The sequence below is a fragment of the Girardinichthys multiradiatus genome, chromosome 5, assembly GCF_021462225.1.
Source record: "Girardinichthys multiradiatus isolate DD_20200921_A chromosome 5, DD_fGirMul_XY1, whole genome shotgun sequence".
Classification (NCBI taxonomy): domain Eukaryota; kingdom Metazoa; phylum Chordata; class Actinopteri; order Cyprinodontiformes; family Goodeidae; genus Girardinichthys; species Girardinichthys multiradiatus.
Genome location: NC_061798.1, coordinates 22,190,231 through 22,214,171, shown reverse-complemented (window position 1 = coordinate 22,214,171; position 23,941 = coordinate 22,190,231). Strand labels below are relative to the sequence as shown.

The 23,941-nt window shown below is 39.5% G+C and overlaps 1 long non-coding RNA gene across 2 annotated transcripts; it reads right to left on the bottom strand.

The window, feature by feature from the left end:
- Positions 1-5,487: 5,487 nt before the first annotated feature.
- On the bottom strand, positions 5,488-22,797 carry LOC124867782. 2 transcript variants are annotated; one of them, XR_007038146.1, is made up of 4 exons: positions 22,635-22,797; positions 12,706-12,816; positions 6,542-6,669; positions 5,488-5,624 (listed from the first exon to the last, which is right to left on the bottom strand). It is a non-coding gene; the product is annotated as an uncharacterized LOC124867782 (long non-coding RNA). The 2 variants fall into 2 exon arrangements; XR_007038147.1 differs by lacking the exon at positions 12,706-12,816.
- Between the last annotated feature and the right edge of the window lie 1,144 nt (positions 22,798-23,941).

Below are 23,941 nucleotides of genomic sequence, written 5' to 3'. Positions count from 1 at the left end.
GCCGCCTCAGGAGTCCCACAAGCCAACCACAGCCGATAGGACTCCTTCTTCAGCTTAACAGCATCCCTTACTGCCGGTGTCCACCACCGGGTTCTGGAATTGCCGCCACGACAGGCACCGCAATCCTTATGGCCGCAGCTATGGGCAGCAGCATTGATAATAGATGCAGAGAACATGGTCCACTCGGACTCTATGTCTCCAACATCCCCCGGGATCTGGTCGAAGCTCTCCCGGAGGTGGGAGTTGAATACATCCCTGGCCGAGGGCTCCGCCAGGCGTTCCCAGCAGACCCTCACTATGCGCTTGGGCCTGCCGAGTCTGTCCGGCTTTCTCCTCCTCCAGCGGATCCAACTCACCACCAGGTGATGATCAGTGGACAGCTCAGCCCCTCTCTTCACCCGAGTGTCCAAAACATGCGGCCGAAGGTCTGATGATACGATAACAAAGTCGATCATCAACCTCCTGCCTAGGGTGTCCTGGTGCCAAGTGCACTGATGGACACCCTTATGTTTGAACATGGTGTTCGTTATGGACAATCCGTGACTAGCACAGAAGTCCAATAACAAAACACCACTCGGATTCAGATCGGGGAGGCCATTCCTCCCGATCACGCCTCTCCAGGTGTCACTGTCGTTCCCCACGTGGGCGTTGAAGTCCCCCAGCAGAATAATGGAGTCCCCGGGAGGGGCACTATCCAGCACCCCCGACAGGGACGCCAAGAAGGCAGGGTACTCTGCACTACCACTCGGCCCGTAGGCTGAAATGATAGTCAGAGACCTCTCCCCAACCCGAAGGCGCAGGGATACAACCCTCTCATCCACTGGGTTAAACCCCAACACGAGACGGCTGAGCTGGGGGGCAACAAGCAAACCCACACCAGCCCGCCGCCTCTCCCCGTGGGCCACTCCAGAGTAGAAGAGAGTCCAACCCCTCTCAAGGGGATGGGTTCCAGAGCCCACGCTGTGCGTGGAGGCGAGCCCGACTATTTCTAGTCGATATCTCTCGACCTCCCGCACAAGCTCAGACTCCTTCCCCCCCAGCGAGGTGACATTCCACGTCCCTAGAGCCAGCCTAAGCATCCGGGGATCGGGCCGTTGAGGTCTCCACCTTCGTCCGCCACCCAATCCTCTTTGCACCGGTCCCTCACGGTTCCCCCTGCAGGTGGTGGGCCCACTGGAGGATGGCCTCGCGTCTCTCGTTCGGGCTTGGCCCGGCCGGGTCCCGCGAGGAGCAACCCGGCCACCAGGCGCTCTCCGACGAGTCCCGACCCCAGGCCTGGCTCCAGGGTGGGACCCCGGCTCCGCCGTACCGGGCGACGTCACGTGCCTCGATATTGTGTTCTTCATGAGGGGTTCTTGAACCATTCTTTGTCTGACCCATCACCTAGAACCTGTTTGCCATGGGAGACCCTACCAGGGGCATTTAGGCCCCAGACAACATAGCCTCTAGGATCATTTGAGCACTCAAACCCCTCCACCACGTTAAGGTGACGGTTCAAGGAGGGGGCCAGTCTGCTTCGATCAGAGTTCTCCAGTGGGTTGGAGGGAGAAGTTGCAGTCCTGCAAAGTGTGCCAAATATCATGTACAGTGAGATAAAAGGCTCATATGCAGTTATCACAAAGGTTTGATGGTAGTTCTTACCAACATAATCAGTTATTAGATTAAATGGGTAGTATTTATTTTTACAAATTATTTGCAGAAGCTGTAACAGTCCTGATAACTGGTGGAAAGCCCTTCTCCAATTCTGAGCACTCTGAAAGGTTTACATGCTTGTTTACATGCTTTACCACCAGGTAAAAAACTGCAAATCACTGGATCAAAGTCTTAGTGGACAAATTATTAAAAACCTTTTCAATTTATCAAGACAAAAAATAATTTTAAGATCAATTATGCACCAGCAGATATAAAATACCACCAAGCATGTAGATTAAACTATCAGAATATTAATTCAACATGATACAATCATATCACATTTGTATTTCTCAAGCACCAAACCAAACAAATGTATCAACTGTACTTGTTCCCCCCATCATGTTATCTAAATGGTGGTTCATGTTGCGTGAGGTCGTCAATGGGACTTGGCTGTCGTGTGTGACTGGTGCAAGCCGGGACTTTAAACCGCAGCAAAAGTCTGAAATTTGTTCAAAATCATCTTGATCCTCTTTCGGCTGGCACTGCTGGAGATCTCCCTCTCTCTGTCTCTGTCTTCCAGTCAGGCCAACTGACTCTTCTTTGTTGGGAGCTGTACTCGTACATTTTAGTACAATATCATCTGTGCTTATAAGCAGGTACCTCTGATTTTATGTATAAAAAGCTCATTCTGTAATAATTTGATTCTTTATCCTACTGAAAAACGTAGTGAAGAGGGATTTTCAGTTTATTGATATAGATTTCTATTTAAAATCTGGTATGAGGAAGAGTTAGTAATGTCATGCAAAATGTTTTCAGAAAGCTAAGAAGACAAAAGCGCCCACAGCATCACAAATCCTTGATATAACAGTTGACATGAGGTGTTTTTCAACATATCCATCCATTGTTTCAAATCAGATGTACATCGACTGAAACGCTCATGGTTTCGTTTCTAAATAAAGTCCCAGTAGTTTAGAAAACTCCACATCTTCATGTTTGTGATGGTAGGATAGAAAAAGGCATTCTAAAGTATCTTTGAATTGAATTGAATTGAATTCTCCTGGCATGCATTCCAAACAGGAATGAAAAGGAATATTAACATTTTGAGGAGGCCCAGCCAGAGCCCTGACTAGTGAATCTGGAAGGAGCAAAGGATTAAGGTCATGGCAAGGAGGTGTTCCAACCTCAAACACTTGGAGATATGCTCAATCATGAAAGTACCAGTGAGAACATGCAAAAGGCTGGTCAGCAAATATTAGAAGCATTTAATTGATTTTATGCCAATAAAGATTTTTGCACCGATTATGGAGAAAGGTACTCATAATTTTCAAAATGCCAAATCCAAATTCTCTCGGTCTCATGAACATAATTAAAAGTGTAAATTTGCTAGGGAGTAAGAATATATATATTTTTTATTATAGTTTAATCTGTAGCTGTGTTGGGGTGCTACATCAGTAGCACCCAGGTAGCCATGTTTACCTCTTTAATATCTATCTGTACAAATAACACTATTCTAGTCAGAAATATGTTGCTTATGAAACCTCATATCCTCCTCAGCGTTATCAACATACAGCTTCTCCAGAGCATCCAACCAACTTATCAGCAGGTAGAGATAATTCAATGATCACTAAAGAGTGAAACGCTGAATTTTTAAAAGAGTGGATCCTCTTTCCATATACCATCATTCCCTTTCAATTATGTTTTGTCTTGTGAAACGCAGAGAAGTGATTTTATTTTTATTTTTTATCTTACCAAGAGATGCTCTGTATCCCCAGGAATCCTAAACACAGAGGAAGGAGCATACTGGCTCGGCTCTGATATAAAAGCATTCTTTTTGGGCAGTTGTTAATTTTATTTTGGGTGCATCCATTCATCTCTTTCCCTTCCTCTTTTCCTCTGCCAGTTTTCTTTCAGCTTTGGATAGGCATTGTCTATTTAGTCAAACTACCCCCTGTTGGGGTTGCAAACCACCCCCCAAGGGAAGCCTGTGTTCTTTGGGCAAGACTCGACTTCAGGCCAAAAACCGCTGTCAACAAGGGGAACAATTTGGCTGGGAACAGCCATATTTACATATTGGTGAACCACAGCTCCATTTAGCAGTGTTCTTTCGTCAGTAAACACCACAGGTCAGAGACTTTATCTGATCTCAAAAGAAAAAACAGAGATAGAATTATGCAATGTGGTTTAAAGTTGGTCTGCACCAGCTACTTTTCAAATCACCATTGTTTGGAAGTTCAGAGCATCCAAATGAACCGATAAAGCAGGTTTGTTGTGACACACACTCTGTCCACATTCCTTGGTGACCAACTGGAATGTAGTTCCTCAAAAGACTTCGCCTGTGGCCTCTGTTTGGATGCTGTTCGTTATATTTTCAATCTTGTCTTTTCTTGTGCAATCCTTTATATTGAAAGGGGCATTTCTAAAATTACTGTGATTTAGCCTTTGTGGTAATTTATATAAATGGCTCAATCAAACTATGTTTGCACCATGGTACAAATGCAGTGTATGCCAATGTGCCAATGGATTTCAGCCTTCACGCCTGGTTAACACACTGGCCCACCTCACAGTGTGGGTAGCTTGGTATGCAGCAGAAGAAAACATTTGGAGTTAGAGATCAGAGAAGGCTTCAACACTTTGCAGTAATGAAGTGAATCTCGGACAGAAGAGACCAGTGACTGGGTAGAAGATGGCTAAAGGTACTTAAAATAAGTTGGAACACTAATATCTATTGCTAATAAAACTACTTCAATTCTGGCTGTATTTTTGTGAAAATTTGTCTGTCAGTGGTGTAGAACTCATATCTGTATAACACCCAGGCACAATAAAAACAAAAAATTCTTTCTCATGTGTATGGCTTCACGGTGGAGCAGTTGGTAGCACTTTTGCCTTGCAGCAAGAAGGTCCTGGGTTTGATTCCCAGCCGGGGGTCTTTCTGCATGGAGTTTGCATGTTCTCCCTGTGCATGTGTGGGTTCTCACCAGGTACTCTGGGTTCCTCCCACAGTCCAAAGACATGCCTGTTAGGTTAATTGGTCTCTCTAAATTCCCCTTAGATGTATGAGTGTGTGTGCATGGTTGTTTGTGTGTTGCCCTGCGATGGACTGCCGACCTGTCCAGGGTGTACCCCACATCTCGCCCATAGACTCCTGGAGATAGGTACCAGCTCCCTGCGACCCACTATGGAATAAGCGGTAGAAAATGAGTGACTGACTGACTTTCTCAAGTTTTTTATTTTAATGGCAGGGGGATCTAGACGTTTTTTGAAAGGGTGCCCTTAATTGTGGTTTACTGCTAATTTTGGGGTGGCAGATCAAAAAAAAAAAAAAGGCAGAATAAAGTTTTAGGAATTATATTAAGCTTTCATAAATATATATATATATTTTTATAAATAAAAACGTTTGGCATGCTTTTGTATTAGGTTATAAAAATATGCAAAGCTTCATTTTCTCACACAGCAATATTTAATCATTCTGAAAATGGAAGGAGTATGGCATAACTGTAAATCTAGCAAGACATGGCTGTCCATGGCTGACAGACTGGGCGTTAGTCAAAGAATCAGCCAAGAGATCCTTAGTAACTCAGGGGGAGCTGCAGTTTGGGCTAGAAAACATTTTGCCCCCACAATTTTAATTGTGCCCTACGCAAATTTGGCCTTTATGTAACATTGGTAAGAAGAAAGGGATTCAGTTTGCAGTTTGCCACAAGCTATGTAGGGACACCGCAAACTATGTGTCCCTACATGGCAACATGGCCAGGAGCTCTGGTCAGATGAGACCAAAATGTAACTTTTTGGCCTACATGCACAACACTATATGTGGTTTAAAAAAAAAAAAACTGCAAAACACTGCAACCTGACAACAACATCTTTATTATGAAACCTGGCGGTGGTTGCATCATGCTGTGGGAATATTTTTCTTCAGCAGGGACATGAAGGCTGGTCAGAGTTAATGGGAAGATGAGCCAAGAAGGTTAATCTTCCCGCAGGGCAGGGTAATCCTAGAGGAAAAACATCTTAGAGGCAAAGACTTGAGACTGGCACAGAGGTTTATTTTCCAGATAGACATCAGCCCTAAACATAAATCAGAGCATATTAATTTATAAGATTGTCCAGTCAAAGTACAGACTGAAATCCAATTGAGAATCAGTATCAATACATGAAGATTGAGGTTCCCAAACACTCTCAATAAAATCTGACTGAGATTAGGCAACTTTGCATAAAAGTGTACAGAATTTCTAGATGTGTAAAGCTGGTAGTCATACCTCCAAAAGACTTAGATGTAACTGCAGTTAAATCTGGTTCTACACGGTTTTGACTCAGAAGGGCTGAATACAAATGCAAATCACATATAACAGATTTGTATTTGTTAAAAATGTTGAAACCCATGTATCCTTTTCCTTCCACTTTATAATTAAGCACTACATTATGTTGGTCTAACAAATAAAATCACAATGTAAAACAATGAAAGTTGTGGGTGTAATGTGATACAATATGAAAAGTCTCACTTGGAATAAATGTAAAAGGCACTTTAGATAGATCGAAAGGTCATAAAATGGCCCACATATTAAATAATACCAATATTAAAAGTTTAAAAGATTTCATAGTTTAACAGTAACTGTCTTTTTCAGGATAAAAATGAGCCAAAATGTATCGATAAGCAGCGAAATGGAACATCAGCAGTAATATAATTTAATTTGATAGCAGATGAGTCACATGAAAGATGCGGTTAATGTTCAGCGGCCCTGAAAAAATAAAGTGCAGAAGCTACCAACATTGCTGTCCATACATGTTGTCTTGCCTGGGTGTGGCCACCACAGACAGTATTGAACTGAGCTTGTATTTAGAAACTGGGGGATTTTTCTGTGCTTTAATCCTAAAACGACCACAGTGCTTCAGTGTTGTGCCTCACACATACCTTCAGCTCCACAGGCCATTCCCCAGACAGCTGCGGGAAATGTGGTGAGGCCACTCTGGCTTTGGACGCCTCCCAGGCACCACAGGGATAAAAACTAGCCTCAGTCATGTGACCCTGTCATGTGACTCCTGGAAAACAGGCGAGGGAAATCAGAACGTTGAACATTAGATTTTTATACACCTTCAACAGTTTAAAACTCTGAGTCACCTCTGCATCTAGTATTGGTGATTCATATCCCCCAAAACTCTAAAACCTCTCTAAGAGCTCACAGATGCATAAATAATTCTCAGAGAATCACCTGGGCCATCCAAGACACTTCATCTGGCAAAGCTCTGGGCTTAGCCGCCATTGTTTACCCTTTCCCTACAGATCCTAGCACCTGTTACAGATTGAGCTGTACATAATCCAGCTGCAAGCCATTTTTGTCTAACACCCAAGATGATAACAATCCCTCAAGCACAAGCGATTAGGCTAATTGGTCTTGATGATGGAAAGAGACAGAGTTAGATGAGAAGGTAAAAAGTTTGTGAGCTGAAAATAGTGGTCTGCATGGGGGATCAGATCAAAACAAACTAATGGACAACTGATGCCCAGTTGTGTTTTAAATACTCAGCACTGACTTCTCTTGTTTGTGTTCCTCATCTTGGAAGGCTAACATGCCTACCCCAACAAAACGAACCGCTACAGTGGTTAAATGATTGTGCAGCCCTGTCTCTCTCCTTTCTTCATTCTATTACCAGCGTGTCCATCTTCTCATTGCTTTTCATACACAGACAATCAAGTCAAGTTTTCCAAAGCCCTACAACATTTTTTGTTCTTGTTTTTGTTGTTGTTGTCCTGGTTCATAGTCTTTCTTCCTCTCTCCTCTGCTCTTGGGGGTTTGGTCCGTCGGATGAGGAGGTCGAGGCCGGGGGCGTAAAAAAGAGAAAAGGGAGTTGGTTGGGTGAATTTCCAGTTTTATGACTAACCACATGTGTTTATGGCTCTTAATATTTATATGTTCCTCATGGAAAAGAGGGTGGTGAAAGAGGATGCCGGGAGAAGAAAGACAGGCATATGGTTCTTATTAGATTGTGTTAAGTATTTGTTTCTGATGAGCAGAAAGAAATGAGTTGTCCAAATTATCGTTTAACTTGGCTCTCGTCCAGGCAGTGGTCACATTTTATTTTATACATAAACACTGGATATAAACAAAATGCTGTTTAATAAAACTGCCTGATGCACTGTAAAGCCTCAAATTTTGTTTAATAAAAGAAGCAGGATTGCATGTTTGCACATCTGAAAGGTTCTTGCTTAAGTTTTCTAGTGAAGCAAATATGTTGGGTAATTAAAAAGTTGTAGAAACTTCTTGAATTTTTTCTCTCTATGCATGAAGCTTTGCTGCTTCAACTCTTTCACTCGCCTTGGGCAGCATAACTGTTGGCAAAGGTCGGATTAGTTTAATTAGAACCAGAACCAGGAAGTTTGCTCTCACCCTCTTCCTTTCCTGTTTCTGAGACCCAACCACAAAAGTCAGTCGTGATCCAACTGCCTTGTAGAGGGTAGTGGCCACATTCCATTCATTGTTGCACACCTTTGGCATGTAGTCTACATAGGATCAGACTTTAAATATAATACTCTGCAGAGATCCTTTTCACAGATAGTGGTAGGCAGCTGTTTCATGTGCTTCATTTAATGTGGAGCCCCACCCCTTTAATTAAGGATTGAAGTGGTAGAGGAGCACATGATTTATTGCTTCTTCTTGTGCTACTGCATTCTGTTGAAAGCACAATAACTACGTTAATGATTCAAGACTTGAAAAACGTCAAACCAGCCCAGATTTTCTTGCTAAAAAAATGTCACTTCTTTTGTTGCCAGCTCAATTATTTTACCTACATGTTGGATTTTTGCTGTTGGGACAGAAGTTAGGTAGTGATAATGAACCCATTTAGTTAAGTTAAAAAACTGTCCTGAGTTATTTGGGTTTTGATTTTCTGTTGTGTGTATTTTGACCATTTTGTGTTGTTTATTTTGTTCTTTAGGTCTTGCTTCCCTTAGTTTATTGCTCTCTGCTAATTTTGTTAGATGTTTTCCTTATTAGTTCATTCTTTGTATTAAATTTCCTTGTTTATTCCTGTGTTCTTTGTACTTGTTATCCCCAGGTTTCTTTACATTTCTTTTTCTGCTCTGCTCTTGCTAATTAATCTCCCTCCTTCAGCTGCTTTCCCTATCTCTCTGCCTCAGCTGCAACTCATTCTCTCTGATTATGCCAGGCCAGGTGTAGCTTCTAGGAAGAGAAAATACAGAACAAAGTTAAAAGCTGAAATAAATATGGAGGTTAATTTGTCTCAATATTATTCAATCAAACAAAAAACTAATTTCAATCAAAAAAAAAAATAATCTCAATCCAAAAAATAAATTGTGGTCAAAACTTTTCGAATATTCAATCAAAAAAACTAATTTCAATCAAAAAATATTAAGTTGTGATCAAAACTTTCAGAGTTGTAACGATTATTTTTTTTTAAATGGAATATTTTATTTTGGGAAGAAACAAAATTGTTTGATAAAAACTTTTTTTTGATTAAAATTACTCATTTTTTTTCACGAAGAAAACAAAGTTATTTGCAAAGCATAAACTTTTATTTGCGCAGGTCAAAAATCTTTGGTTACGAGTCTCGTTTTTTTGGTTTTGACGCTCTCTGTTTTTGGTTGAACTCAACGAATTTTGAGTTCTGGAAACATCCTGGGCAGGGCCTAAAGATGAACGCTGTAAGACGTTTCCCTATTGGTTAGCGCTGACTAAAGCCGCAGACTCTGATCCCCTTCACCTCTGAACTTCTGCTCGAAGTGCAGGGCTTGCAGCGTCGCTTCAGTGAGGAGACATCAACTGTACAGAAGAAAACTGCGGTTAAGTGAGCCGACAGTCAGAAATACGCGGTCCCGCCAGCCGACACTAGCTCTTCCTTAAAGATTACCGTAATGCATACAAGGTGCATTACGGTAATGGAGCAGAAAGGACGCCGATCCTGGCAACGGTTGAGAAAATAAGAGGAAAACAGAAAAGTAACCTACAGAACATTTATATTAATTACATTTTTACAACTTTCATATTCATGTTTTATGTAAAAAAAATTATATTTAATATTTTACTGTACAGTTTTTGGAGAAATATCTTTTCAAAATACCTCAAAATGCTCAACCATTATATGCATTTGTCCCACTTTCAGGAATTTATTTCTCCAAAACCATGAGAGGTGACAACACAATCTCTTCAGATTTTATTAGAGGGTCATCTATATTATAACCAGAATTAGTATTTCATAATTTTACTGTAAAGGTTGGGAGAAATAGTATAAAACAGAGTCTATGTCGGGCAGATGGCATCCCATAATCCTGTGTGTTGTCCTCACAACCCGTGATACTTCCTCTCCTGTGCAGTTCCCTCACCACACTGTCCTGCTGAGACACAGAGTGCTTTCCACCGTGGCCCTGTAGATATCTGTAAGCAGCTGAGGAGATGAAGAAGAGCTGTTGTTGTACCTTCTTCAACAGGCGAGGGGCGTTTCCGGTCCAGGAGAGGTCAGAGGAGATCTGGATGCTCTTGCACTTTAAGTTGTCCAGACCACTTCCCAGGATCTCATCGACCTCACCAAAAAGAAGCGTTTGTGGTACTTTGTTGGGGTAGTTGTGTATTTCTCCAGAAACCTACAGTGAAATTATGAAATACTAATTCTGGTTATAATATAGATGACCCTCTAATAAAATCTGAAGAGATTGTGTTGTCATCTCTCATGGTTTTGGAGAAATATATTCCTGAAAGTGGGACAAATGCGTAATTAATATAAATGTTCTGTAGGTTACTTTTCTGTTTTCCTCTTATTTTCTCAACCGTTGCCAGGATTGGCATCCTTTCTGCTCCATTACCGTAATGCACCTTGTATGCCCAACGCTAATTTTTAAGAGAGAGCTGGTGTCGGCTGGCGGGACCGCGTATTTCTGACTGTCGGCTCACCTAACCGCAGTTTTCTTCTGTACAGTTGATGTCTCCTCACTGAAGCGACGCTGCAAGCCCTGCACTTCGAGCAGAAGTTCAGAGGTGGGGGGATCAGAGTCTGCGGCTTTAGTCAGCACTAACCAATAGGGAAACGTCTTACAGCGTTCGTCTTTAGGCCCCGCCCAGGATGTTCATGTTTCCTGCACTCAAAATTTGTTGAGTTCAACCAAAAACAGAGAGCGTCAAAACCAAAAGAGCGAGTCGTAACCAAAGATTTTTGACATGCGCAAATAAAAGTTTACGTTTTGCAAATAACTTTTTTCTCTTCGTGAGAAAAAATTTGTCATTTTAATCAAAAAAAAAGTTTTATCAAACAAATTTTTTTTCTCCCCAAAATAAAATATTAAATTAAAAAAAAATAATAATCATTACAACTCTGAAGGTTTTGATCATAACTTAATATTTTTTGATTGAGATTAGATTTTTTTATTGAATATTCCAAACGTTTTGACCACAATTTATTTTTTTGATTGAGATTAGTTTTTTGTTTAATTGAATAATATTGAGACAAATTTACCTCCATAAAATAACAGCTAGATTTGAGTGTGTGCATGCACTGCAGTTTCTCTGTGTTTCCCTGTGACCATCTTGTGCACTGGCCTCTTGCAGATCTACTGCTAGACAGGTCCAGGTCATGGGTTGTTGTTTTTGGTCCCTAACAGTAGACAATAGTCACTTTAACTCATTTTTGTGATGAAAGCACAACCAAAGCAAGGCAAGGCACGTTTATTTGTATAGTAGATTCCAGTAACAAAACTATGCAATGTGCTTTACATGAAGACATATAAAAGAAAACAAAGAATAAAATTATATTGCAGTGGCATAATAAAGGAAACTAAAGAAATACTGAACTACAGACTGAGACTTATGATATTTTAGTTAATAGTTTAGGTAGATCAGTCAAAGGCAACTCTAAACAAACAGGTTTTTAATCTTGATTTAAAGGAATGCAGGGTTTCAGTGTTTTTGCAGTTTCTGGAAGTTTGTTCCAGATTAGTGGGGATAACAGTAATAAACTAGCAGAAGTATTTTAATTCAAATTTATTCTGATTGACCAAAAGTACAATGGAAATAGCAAAAATAAACCAAGTTTCATTTAATCTAGCAGTCTTAGGGGTGTGCCGTTATCAGCTTATTTTGATTTTGTAACCAAAGCAGAAAAATGAAACTAGTTAACTTTTACTGTGATACAGAATTTTTCATATGACTCTTTTATGTCTTGGAAAAAGAATGACTCTTTGTTACAATTAAATAAATCATAAACATGACCATTAGTGCAGAGGAGGAAATGAAAACACACCAGAAAGCTCAACATTTCTCAAGACTGTTTTTCGACTTGAACTCTGGAAAGGTGTTGATGGGCTTGTTGTGGCAAGTCTGGCTGCACCTGTCCTTGTTGACAGCGTCAGTCAACACTGTTCAAAAGAGCCAGCACCAGGTAAATATTTTCCCATACTACAGGGAAGAAAGAGACATATCACAGTGTTCCTGTCTCTTCTTGTCTCTCTAAACTTTTTGTATTATCACATTTTATTTAAAAGAGAAGAATCAAAAAGAGATGTGACTTTGATAAAATAATTGAGAGAAGTGGAATCAAAATATAAGTGACAAAGCAATGTTTTCACTTAAATAATAATGACCACATGACCCTGGAAATTATTATTAAACCTTTCTAAGTTAGTAGTCAGCCGATTTCCTAGGCTAATCATCTTAGCAAAAATTGCTGTTTTACGATTACTAATTTACTCAATCTGACTGCAACGAAATATATACCAATTGGATTAAATTTGACAAAATGGACCTGGACAAAAAAATGGTTGTACTGAATAAAAAGGGCTAAATACAAATCAATGAAATGGTTTTCAGTTTTTAAGTTGTTGAAACTTTTGAAACCACTTATCATTGTCCTTACACTTTACAATTATAAATGATTTTGTGTTGGTTTACCACACAAATTCCCAATAAAATGCATTGAGACTTGTGATTGCAATATGACAAAATGTGGAAACCTTCAATGTTGTGGATATTTTAGTAAGAGACTTTAATTTACGACACAGTCAAAATCTTGGGTTGAGTTTTGTGGCAAAAGAAAAGACAGATCCAGATCCAGATAGTTTCATACATTATTAACCTTCTAATCAGTGAGGCAATTCACATGACAGGCAGGGCACATGTCTTCTGTTACAGTGATTCCTAAAGTCTGGCCTGGACCCTTGCTGTGGGACCCCGCTGTAGTCTGGCCCTAAACATAGGAAACAAAACACATGTGCACACATTCATACTGATTGCATATTACCATGTAAAAATCTCAGTAATGTTTGATCTTCTGTGTTTAATTCTGAACTTGTGGAGTATTGCAGAGCAGGGAGGCAGTGTGACTACACAAATCACTGTATTTACATCAGTATCCCTACAAACAGATGTCCTAATATCTCCTGACGAAAATGTTAACACAGCTTTAAACTAAAATCTTTGTTTATAAAAGCTTCATGAGAAGGATTTAATTAACAGTACCTAACGATATAGAAAAAGCCAGCAGTGTTTAAAGGTGATCTATTATACTTCCTTTTAAACATTTAGGATAGGTTTATGCGCTATACAAAACATTTTTTGCACAAAATCATTCTCACATAATGAAATTTCACCTCCTCAGTTTCCCCTTTTTTTGAGCTCCCGTCAGAATGAGCTGTTTTAGGGCTCTGTCACTTTTATGCAAATTAGCTGTATCTGGCCCCCTGACCAGCACTTTGTACATGAAAATGAAACCGAAACCTATAAGACTCAACAATAAGTACTTACATTTCTGTCATCTGCAGACTTGCCACAAGCTGAATTTTTCTTCAGTCTAAGTGTTTCTGCAAATGCTGACGTATACTGATGTGAGTTCTAAAAGCAGTCCGTGGTGAAATGATTCACGCAAACCAGTACTGTCTTCGGCATTGTGACTGGAACATTGCCCTCAAAAATAATATGAAGCCACGAATCTCTGTTATCCGACAGTGGGAGAATGTACATGGACACATCTGGGTCTTTGCAGCCAACAACAGAACAATTGCTTTGGAGGGTAGCCATTGTATAGCGACACGTGATCCTCTACTGAAAATCAAGTGGGTGGAGCTCCGCCATTGTAAAGCGACACGTGATCCTCTACTGAAAATCAAGTGGGTGGAGCTCCGCTTCAGTTGCTAGTCAGGGGGGGGACTCAGATAACGTTGCTAGGTGCCAGTTTTGAAACCTTGCATTTGGACTTTTTGTAGAAGCATTAGAGACCCAAATGGAAGTATAAAAATGATCAAAAAGTGAATTTTGCATAATAGATCCCCTTTAAGAACTGAGACGGAACTGAAGTTTCTGGTTTGTTGAAGATAAAGTTGAAGACCTATGATCTTTGGGTTTTGTGTTTTAAATTAGGCAGATTAACCTCAAAACTAAACATGGGCCTCACAGCATTTTGAAATATTGTTGGTCTCCCTGAGCCAACCTCAAGCTCCTGCCAAAGAAGTTTCTTTCCTCTGGCCCATCTAAGAATTAGAACTCAGATAGCATCGGTGGTAGAACCCATTGAGCAGTGGATGCGGTTAGGTATAAAAACCAAAAACAACTTTTAAACATTTTTTAAGGCTATAACCGCAAACTTCGATTAATTTTTTTGGGATTTTATGTAATGGACCAGCACTACATAGCCCATATTTGTCTAGTGGAAAGACAATCATACCTGGTTTCCAAAATCTTTTAAAAATAAATACCTTGATAATGTGTCATACAGGGCCCCTTACTCTGATACTTCTGAATACCTAAATATAGTCCAGTGTAACTAATTAAAGTTTGGCATGTGGCAAGAAGACAGTTCTTGTTAAAAAGAAAGTTTGTAACTTTTTGGATTACATGCAAAACACTATATGTGGGGGAACCTAACACTACGTACCTGCCTGAACACACAATTCCCACAATAATGTTGGTGGCAGCATGCTGTGAAAGGGTAGCTGGATGGGATTGATGGATGCATTTAGATGGATAAAGCTACTTACAGGGCAATTGTGGAACACAAAAACCTGTTAGAGACTACTGCAAAAGACTTTAGACTGAGGAAAAAGTTCATCTTTCCAGTAGGACAACACACCTAGAAATACATCCAGAGCATTAAAATAGTTCAGATGAATGCATATTCATGTGCTAGAATGTCCCAGTCAAAGTGCAGACTTGTAGTTTAGAATCTGTGCCGTGACTCGAAAATTGATGTTCACAGTAAGTCTATCCAGTCTGACTGAGCTTTAGCTCCTTTGACAAGAAGAACGGGCAAAAATTTTAATCTCCAGATTAGCAAGACTGCTAGTTGTAGCAACAGATGGTTCTACAAAGTATTGATTCAGAGGGGCTAAATTAAAATGCTGTCCACACTTCATATTTTTATTTTTAAAGAGTTTTCAGTTCGCAGTTATGTTCAACATTTCACCGGGTCTATCACACAAAATCAGATACAAGATATTGAAGTTTCTATAGTGAATTAAATTACCTTTTCTGTTACATATGAGTTGATTAAATATGACCATATAAGGGTAAGATACTGATTGATAGGAAACATTACTTTAAAAAATGTCTGAATTTCTTCTTATGTCTTGATGTTTTCCAATGAGGGTGAATGACTGGACTATAAATAGAAACAAGTAAAAAACAAAAATGATTTGCATTTTTTTATGTATTAGAACCTATCAAATTGTCATTTCATATAGTTTTTGCCGTAGGCATATTTTTTCGCTATTAATTCCTTTCAGAAAGGACTCTCTGTCCAAACTAGCTTTAAAAAAACAATAAAGTAATCAAAAGAGTTTGTGTTACTTTATAAGTTTCTTCACAATATTGCCTGATTTAAGTCAGTGAAAAATTACCATACAAAACAATAGGACTATAAAGGCATGTCAAAACTCAGCTGAACATCAAAGGGATGTGTTCATTCAAAACAGTTCATCACCAAATGAGTCACAGACATCTTTCTGCAGGGATGGCCTGTCGTTTGTCGAAATGGGACACCGAAAAGGCAAACAGATTATTTATTCATGTGTTGATATCATGGTTGTTTTTGTCCCTCTTGTCACACTTCCATTTTAAGTGTCAAAGGACCTCATTTAAGCTGTGTCAAAAAAAAAGTGCCAGACAGGCTTGAGTCAGCTGCTCTCGTGGAAAGAGACGGCACTTTTCAAAGGATGCAAGTTTAGCTTTAGCCTTAACTGCACGCTCTTTGGAATTTCCTCATGAATATGGATCATATTGTGAAAAAAGGTAAAGGCTTCTGTTTCCCTGATCTCATCTCCTGCTTTGGAGAACTGGAAGAGGATAAAAAAAAAGAAAGCGAATCAGAGCTATAAAGTGAGTGGAGGTGGAAGGTCATGAGTGACAGCGGGATGAGTGCAAGCCAGGAAAGTGAAAGAGAAGGATATTCAGTGCTGCTTTATTTTGCCAGGGTGTAGGCTGATGTAAACAAACACGGAGCTTATGCAAGCTTTTGATCTTATGATCCGTGAAATCTTCTCGGAGAAAACAGGAAAATTAGACCTCACTAAAGGGAAGGAGGAGGGGCACAGTGGGCAAAGGCTCATGGGAGAAGACATTTAGTGGGAGATCTGGAGTTTCAAGCTATTAAACAACCCCCCCCCCCCCCCCCCCCTCCCATCCCGACTTAATTTGACACAGCTTAACACTGTTTTCCCAGGATGTTTAACCCTGAGGAACTCATAAGGATTGGTATTGGTTGAGCTATTGTTCTGTGATCAAAGTCGAATAGTCATAATCAAGCCTTTTGTACTTTGTCTTTATTCAATGGTGGGTCCTTATGGTGAAGAACCGTTCAGCAGGGGCATATTGTGGATCACAAGGCTCCAATAACCAGGCGATTAGTTCTTTTTCACCATAGACTGGGCGCATAGGAGGAGATAAGGAAAATATTTTTTAAATTCTTTTTGAATGTGGATCTTATTGAGCAAAGCTGATTTTCATCAGATGGCCACATTCACTGAATATTGTTGACACTGCACTAGCGACTCAAGGGGATGGGGGGTGAACTGCTGGGTGATAAAAGTGGGATAGAGAGGAGGAGGGGGAGGCTACTTGAAAGACAGAAAAGAGGGAATCGGTTTCTTTGCCCACAAGCTGCACTTTTGAAAATTCTTTCCCCTCACGTAGCTCCTTGGTAGGAAATGTGAGTTTGGTACAGGGTTGAGCAAGCTTACCCCCCCCCCACCCCCGCGGAAAACTCGTGCCCAAAAGCGATTCATTTGAACTTCAGTGAGAGGCAGCCCTCTTGTGAGGACTTGAAACAGGCATCTTATGGAAGCTGTTAGAAGTGCCCAGGCATGGTTTCTTTATCTGATGTGATGTGAGGCTCACTTTTGTTTGATGAATCCATACATGGTTACAAAACTGGTATCCTGGGATGGAAAAGAGCGAGATCAGGAGAAAAAAAGGAAAAGATGGGAGGATGACAACCCTGACATTGTAGCTGCGCCACACCTGCTACGTGTTACTGAGTGTAGCGACAAAACACAAACAAGAGATTCAGCTTTTTTTCACTTTCTGTGTGTTAAATATCTTGCATTCTATTTTTCTCTTGATGGCTTACTTTACTTAATTTAGCAACTGTACATACATGTAATGGTGTGTACAGGTCATGTAGAAGACACCAGAATGCATATCTTAATACATAGGACACAATACAGCCCAGAAATGATACATTGGAATATAATCTATTAGAATTTTGCATGGTCTGGTACAACTCCTGTCAGATGTTTAGTAGGGGAGGAAATCTTTAGGCACTTGATGCGACCATAAATTAAATATTGCCACCCCATCATTGGTAGGGACCTTTTAATAAAGTCTTCTGCCAACATCTTTGATGTTTGCAGGGTATGATTAGTTGTTTTACTTCTGAGAGGGAAAAAACCTTGTATGACTGTTCCTCATGTTTGTTGTGTTTTAAATTTTCATTTTTATTTTACCAAGCCAGCAAGGGGGTAGTTAGTTTACTCTTGTGTTTTCACAATTGTCAAAAGGGGTGGTGCTTGTGGAGGACCCAAACGCAGGCAAAGGAATGCAAACCTTTAGTTTAATAATACAAAAAGAATCATCAGTCCAAGGTCCAAAAATCAACCCCAAAAATTAATTGTAGATCATGAAACTAGTTAAATCCAAAAACAATCCAGTAACATCGAGGGACAACGGTGGAGGGCAGACTAGAACAGGATTGAGAAGATGAATCAGCGGTGACTAAAGAACCGAAGGGTTATATATACTGAGGAGAGTTGATGAGAGGAACAAGAAACAGATGAGACCAATGAGCAGAATGGAACCAGCTTAGAGTGTAATCAGATAACATAGGGAATCAAAGAGAATGAATGACAGAATAGGAACTAAACCAGAAACTAATAGGCAGAACAAAAAGAGACTCAAAATCAACAGAAGACTAGGGTACTCAGAAAGATGTAAGAAAACTGGAAGAGAACACAGGAAGGACCAGACTAACCAAAAATAAAAAACAGGAAGCTAATAATAGGAAACCAAAGACCCTTCTAAACCCAATAACTACCCAAACATGATGAACGTGATTATTGATGTTGTGTTATTTATGTATTAGCTAAAGACCAAACATTTGAGTTGTTTGAGTTCTTTATTAAAGTTCTGCTCAGACATTTTCAGACACATTCTGGAGAAGCAGGGGGACTGGCCATCCTTTCTGTAAAAAGAGAGTGTATATACTAATTTCAGAGTTGGTTTAGATTTGTTTTGGGTTTAATTCTTTGTTTAACAACCAACTTGTTAAATTGAAAAGCACTCACCTCTTCCTGGTTTGACTCCTCAGCAGGTTGACAGCAAAAGGGAGATATATGCTCCAGGTGTTGCTTAAAGGCTCTTAGAGCAAACCATTTGGATAAGGAGGGCAGTGCTTGGAGTAACTGCTAAATCTTATGTATACTTTTGATTGACCTAAGATTTGTTTGGCTGTAATGATTTATATTTATGTAAATATTTATTGGGTACCATTTATTGTTCTGTTGTTAGGTTTTTGTAAATATTGTTTATTTCTTCTTTTTGGATTATTCCCATTTTATGGTTTCTTCCTGTAAATCACTCAGGGCAGACTGGCTATAAAAGGCAGACAGCTGCTTTCAGTGTTTGATGGTGTTGGTGTATACATGACCTGCAGTTGGACAATAAATCCACCTCAAACCTCATTTCATTGTCACACCTCTCCATTTAATGCTGAGCCTCTGCTGGTCATAACTGACACCAAGACATGAAAACCATAAACTGCCTTGCTGTTCCAGTTACACAGTTCAGAGTTCGGCCTTTTACATCATGTAAAATTCAATTATTTACAAAGATAATTGAATGTTTGTTAATCTTTTAAAAATTGTTCATGTCCCCATCTTGATGCCATTGAAAAATAGATTTTATCCCCCACACCTAATTGGCCAAACGAGCATCTGTGGCTCAAAGGCAAGATGTCCTGCAGATTTGGGTTCAGTTCTAGCTTGCTCCTGTGACATGTTGATGTCCCTTTGGGCAAGGTAGTTAACTCCATCCATCCATCCATCCATCCATCCATCCATCCATCCATCCATCCATCCAGATTATTGGTGAGAGGCGGGATACCCCAACCAGTGTTACCAGTGTCGAGAGACACAGGACAAAAAACCATGCTCACACACACCTATACCAAAGGGCAGAGACTAATGTACCTAACAGCATGTGGAAAACACACAAACTTATTGCAGAAAGACCATAGGCAGGGATTCTAACCCACTACCTTCTTGCTGCAAATAACCTTACATTTTTTTTTATTTATGAAAAATTTAGCTAATCACATATATTGTTCTTTTCACAACAATATATTTTCTGTCAGTCATGATCCATATGTCACGACCTGAAAAACACCTTATTTCTGCAGCAGACTAGAGCAAAACTCACATTACTGCAGACAAAGCCTCAATTCATGAATCAACATCTTACTCTAACCTGGCATCACTTGAAAAACAGCCACCATGATACTTGAACTCCTCCCCCTGCGGCAGAGTCTCACCCTGCATCTGCATTCAGCATTCCACTTTTTGGACGTTAACAGATTATCTATTTAAAAATAAAATCAGTAAAGGAGGTGCAATGTACGGACGTTGTTATTATGAGTTGTGCTGGAAATGAAACTGGCTATAGATGCTTTATGAACACACAATAAACATCTCAGTCTGTAATTTGGCAACATGCAACCTTGGAAAAACCGCAGGATGTCACTTAGGAGTGGATAACTATAACTTGATGTCAAAAATAGCTACTAAAGCCATATAATTTGTGAAAACAAATCCTTGTAGGAGTCTTTCTGATGAAAGGTGCATTATTTAAGAGTATAAAACAGAAACAGAAATTTGTACTTTCCAAAGTTTTGTATGTACTTTTAGTAGTTCTTTATTTTATTTTTTTCTTTAGTTTTTATAGTTTTATACTTTTTTTTGTATTTACTGCAAATTTTGTTTTGTAAGGCCATAATCTGATTCTGAAATCTTGTTCTTCATTATTTTATTTTAATTTGTCCCAGTGGGAATATAATGTTGCTCTGCTTTTAATAAATAAAATAGAAATAAAACTTCACAACCGTAAAAATTAGGGCTGCACAGTATCAGGAAAACACATAGTTAAGATAGTATTGCAAAATAATGTGATGACATGGTAGATTACAATTAACCCAGATGTTCCTGACTCTTAACTGTATTTTTCTTCAGCACATGTTCCTCCACTTTCCGTGAGCTGTCGCATCATGACCACTGAAAATATAAATCAAATGCGGGCATCGAAGGTGGCGAGAGTCTCTCCATGTCTCTACATGATCCAATCACATATTGTGTCCAAGCAGTCCTTACCTGACAATAATATTGTGATAAAAACTGTTATTGCATGAATTGTGCAGTTCTCATGAACATCATATTTTGAAGTAAAACAATAAACTATCCTTCTTACACATATTCTTTACATATCATCGCAACAGTAAAGTTGAATTGATTCGGTTAGATGCAGTAAAGCCCAAAGTGGGATTTGTTCTCTCTGTGACCAAAATTAATGTTTGGAATTGACCCAGAGCTAAAAAGATTAGTGTGACGGTAAGGAGGCCTTCCAACCTCAAACACTTGGACCTCATCAGCAAAGATAAATCGTCAAAGGTCCAGTGGAAACATGTAAAAAACTGGTCAGTAATAATAAGAGTGGTTTGATTTCTGTAATCCCAATAAATATGACTGTTGAGAAGGGTATAAATAATTGTTGATATGCCATTTTAAAATAGGTAAAGTAAAACAGATAATTTAGTTGTTTCTTCAGGTAATATTCTACTTGCATTATTTTAAAAGATGCTGGTCTCATTTCTTATCAGAAACAAACTTTTAGGTTAAATTATCATTTTAAATTTAAGGGGGTTGAATAATTTTGGGCTTAATTGTTCATAAATCTTCTTTTCCAGTGTAGAGAACTGCAGAATCCACAGCACTGTCCAAATGGACAATATAATTTTTTGCAGCCATTTTTCTGTACAGTGCCTTGCAAAAGCATTCATATCATGTAAACATGTCTACATTTTATCATATAACAGCTACAAAGTTTATGGCAGTGTATTGGGATTTTATAGGGCTGATCAACACTAAGAAGAGTATATTTGATAAGCAAAAGAAAGGGAGATACAGGATTTAAAACTGTTTTTGCAAATGAAAATCCATAATGCGTGGTGGGCATTTGTATTCACCTGCCATCAATACTTTTCAGAACCACCAGGGGTTAAGGGGTATGTCTTAACCAGTTTTGCACATGTAAAGAAATGTCTGCCCATTCTTCTTGGCAAAATAGCTCAAGCTCAGTCAGACTGGATGAAGAATGTCTGTTGACATCAATTTTCAAGTACTTTCACAGATACTCAATCAGATTTAAGTCTGGACGGCCATGTCATTGGACATTTGCAGTTGTGCCACATGCTTTCCATTTCTATTATGGATTGAAACTCTGAAAGCAATTGGTTACACCCTAATCTATTCAGGGGTATCAGGGTAAAGAGACCTATTGCACACCAAATCATTTATGTCTTATCGTAAAAAAAATGAAACCTATGTATCATTTTCCGTCCTCTTAAAATTTATGCACAATTATGTTTTGGTCTGCTGCAAACTGCAGTAAAATACATTAAGGGTTGCTGTTGTAGCATGACAAATTTTGGGGAAGTTTAACAGGTATGAATACATCCCTAAGTAAAATATATGTTCAAACATCTAAAGTGATAAGTCAGATAAGTAAAAATAGAATCTATCTCTTGATGTCTTGTTCTTTACATCACATGAGGAAAATTATTAAAACTTTATTATTGTTGAAATGTACTCTTCAACCTTCTAGCTGTCATGTGTGAATCAGATACAAATATGTTTTTTCACCAACAATGCAGCAAATGTCTAAACACGCTGAATACCCAAAATGTCCCGGTATATTTCAGGTTTTATGCTCTTTTGTCTAAATCTCTTGCCATTCAACTTTGTATGATAACGAATCAAAGCTTCCACAATCTAAGTTTGTTTTCCACTTGAAATGCAGTCTTTTTGTGTTTGTTGCTCTTTGAAAACATTTAGTTTTGAAAGCGTAAAAAAGGAGCCCCGGAGATGACAGGCATTGAGTTAAAATGGCCAAGTAGCAAAAAATGTCACCAAAAAAGCACATTCTGCATTACTTTTGATGGAGATCCGCCTTTTAACAAGTTCTTCTTTAGAGATCTTTTCAAATCACAAAGAAAGAGAGAAAGGGCAGAAGACAGCAGACAAAAGAACCCAAACGCAGACTTCACTTCTCCCTTGAAGATGTTAAAATTAGTGTCTTAAAAAAAATCAAAGGCTCAACATTAAACGCTGAAAGATACTTGAAATGTCGACACTGCAGTGTTTTAGAAAAAAGGACATAAGATGAGAGATACTTGCAACAGACTTTGGTGTCACTTCAAAGCATTGACTTTAAGAAAGTGGGCTAATATAATACTGATAGGAGAAGCTTTACCTGGCTCTGTTGACCTTGTCCTAAGCTTCTGACAGTCCAACCACACATCTCAGGACAATGTCTTCACACCAGGAGGTAAGGTGTGGGCTGAGGGGTCTGCGGGTCGAGGGAGGTTTGACGTCTAACCCTCGAGGGCATCTTTGGTCTCTTGTTCTGTGACGGCTTCTTTCTATCTTTTATTTTTTTTCTTGTTATGTTTTGAAAAAGATGGCTGCCTTTGAACTCTGCAGCAGCTATAGAAACGGCTGGAGTTCCTCCACTTTATGGCCTGGCTGTCAGTGTCTGACTGTGCTATCATGATGGGCCGACATCATTAAAGGCTGCCGCACAGAGGATACATATTGACACATTTACTGACACAGAGTACATAAACAAGGCTCTGTGGAAGTGTGCATTTGCGGATGTGTTTGTTTTTTGGGGGGTATGGGGGTCATTTTAATTGGCTTGGCCCGCAAAGTTACGGATATCAAAAAGCCTACGAGCAGCAGAGGCCTGATGGGTTTGGACTAGTGAGAACTCCCCTTTCATGTGTTGGGTTTAAGACTTTGTGAAGAAAATAAAACTTTTACATCTCTCGTTAGCCTTGAATCATGCTGAATCAGAGGGAATAAGTCATGGCAGTTGAGTTAAACCTTATGAGGTTCACCAAAAAAGTCAGTACTGCCATAGGTGGAGGAACTAAGTTTAATATCTGCTGTGCGGCATAATTGCAGTGCCTCCCAAACTACTAAACGAAAATTTTCAATGTATTTATTCTGATCTTATGTAATAGACTAATACAAAGTAGTGCATATTTGGGAAGGGGAAAGAAAATGATGGCCTATGTGGTTTTTACTTTTTTCTTTTACAAATAAAGGCCTGAAAGTGTGGCATGCATTTATATTTATCCCCATTTCTCTTACACACCCAAATAAAATTCAGTGCAATCAACTACTTTCAGAGGTTGATTTAAGTGGCTTCCCTGCCTCAACATCTTTTATCAGAAGGGAAAAAAGGAAAAGCTGTCCTGCATGACTGTCCACGGTCAACACGAAGTGGATTTCTGCCTGGAGCATCTCGTGGAACACTGTTCAGTCCATCATCTGAAAATGTAAAGAGTATGGAACAAGTGCAAACCTACAAAGACCTGGCTTTGTAGACTGGTTGGACAAGGAGAGACATGGAGGCAGTCAGGAAGACAATGAGAATTTTGGAGAAGCAACAGAGACCTACAGCTCAGATGCGAGAATATGTTAACAGGTAAATGGACTGAACTTATATGGCACCTTTCCAGTCATACAGACTACTCAAAGCACTTTACACTAGAG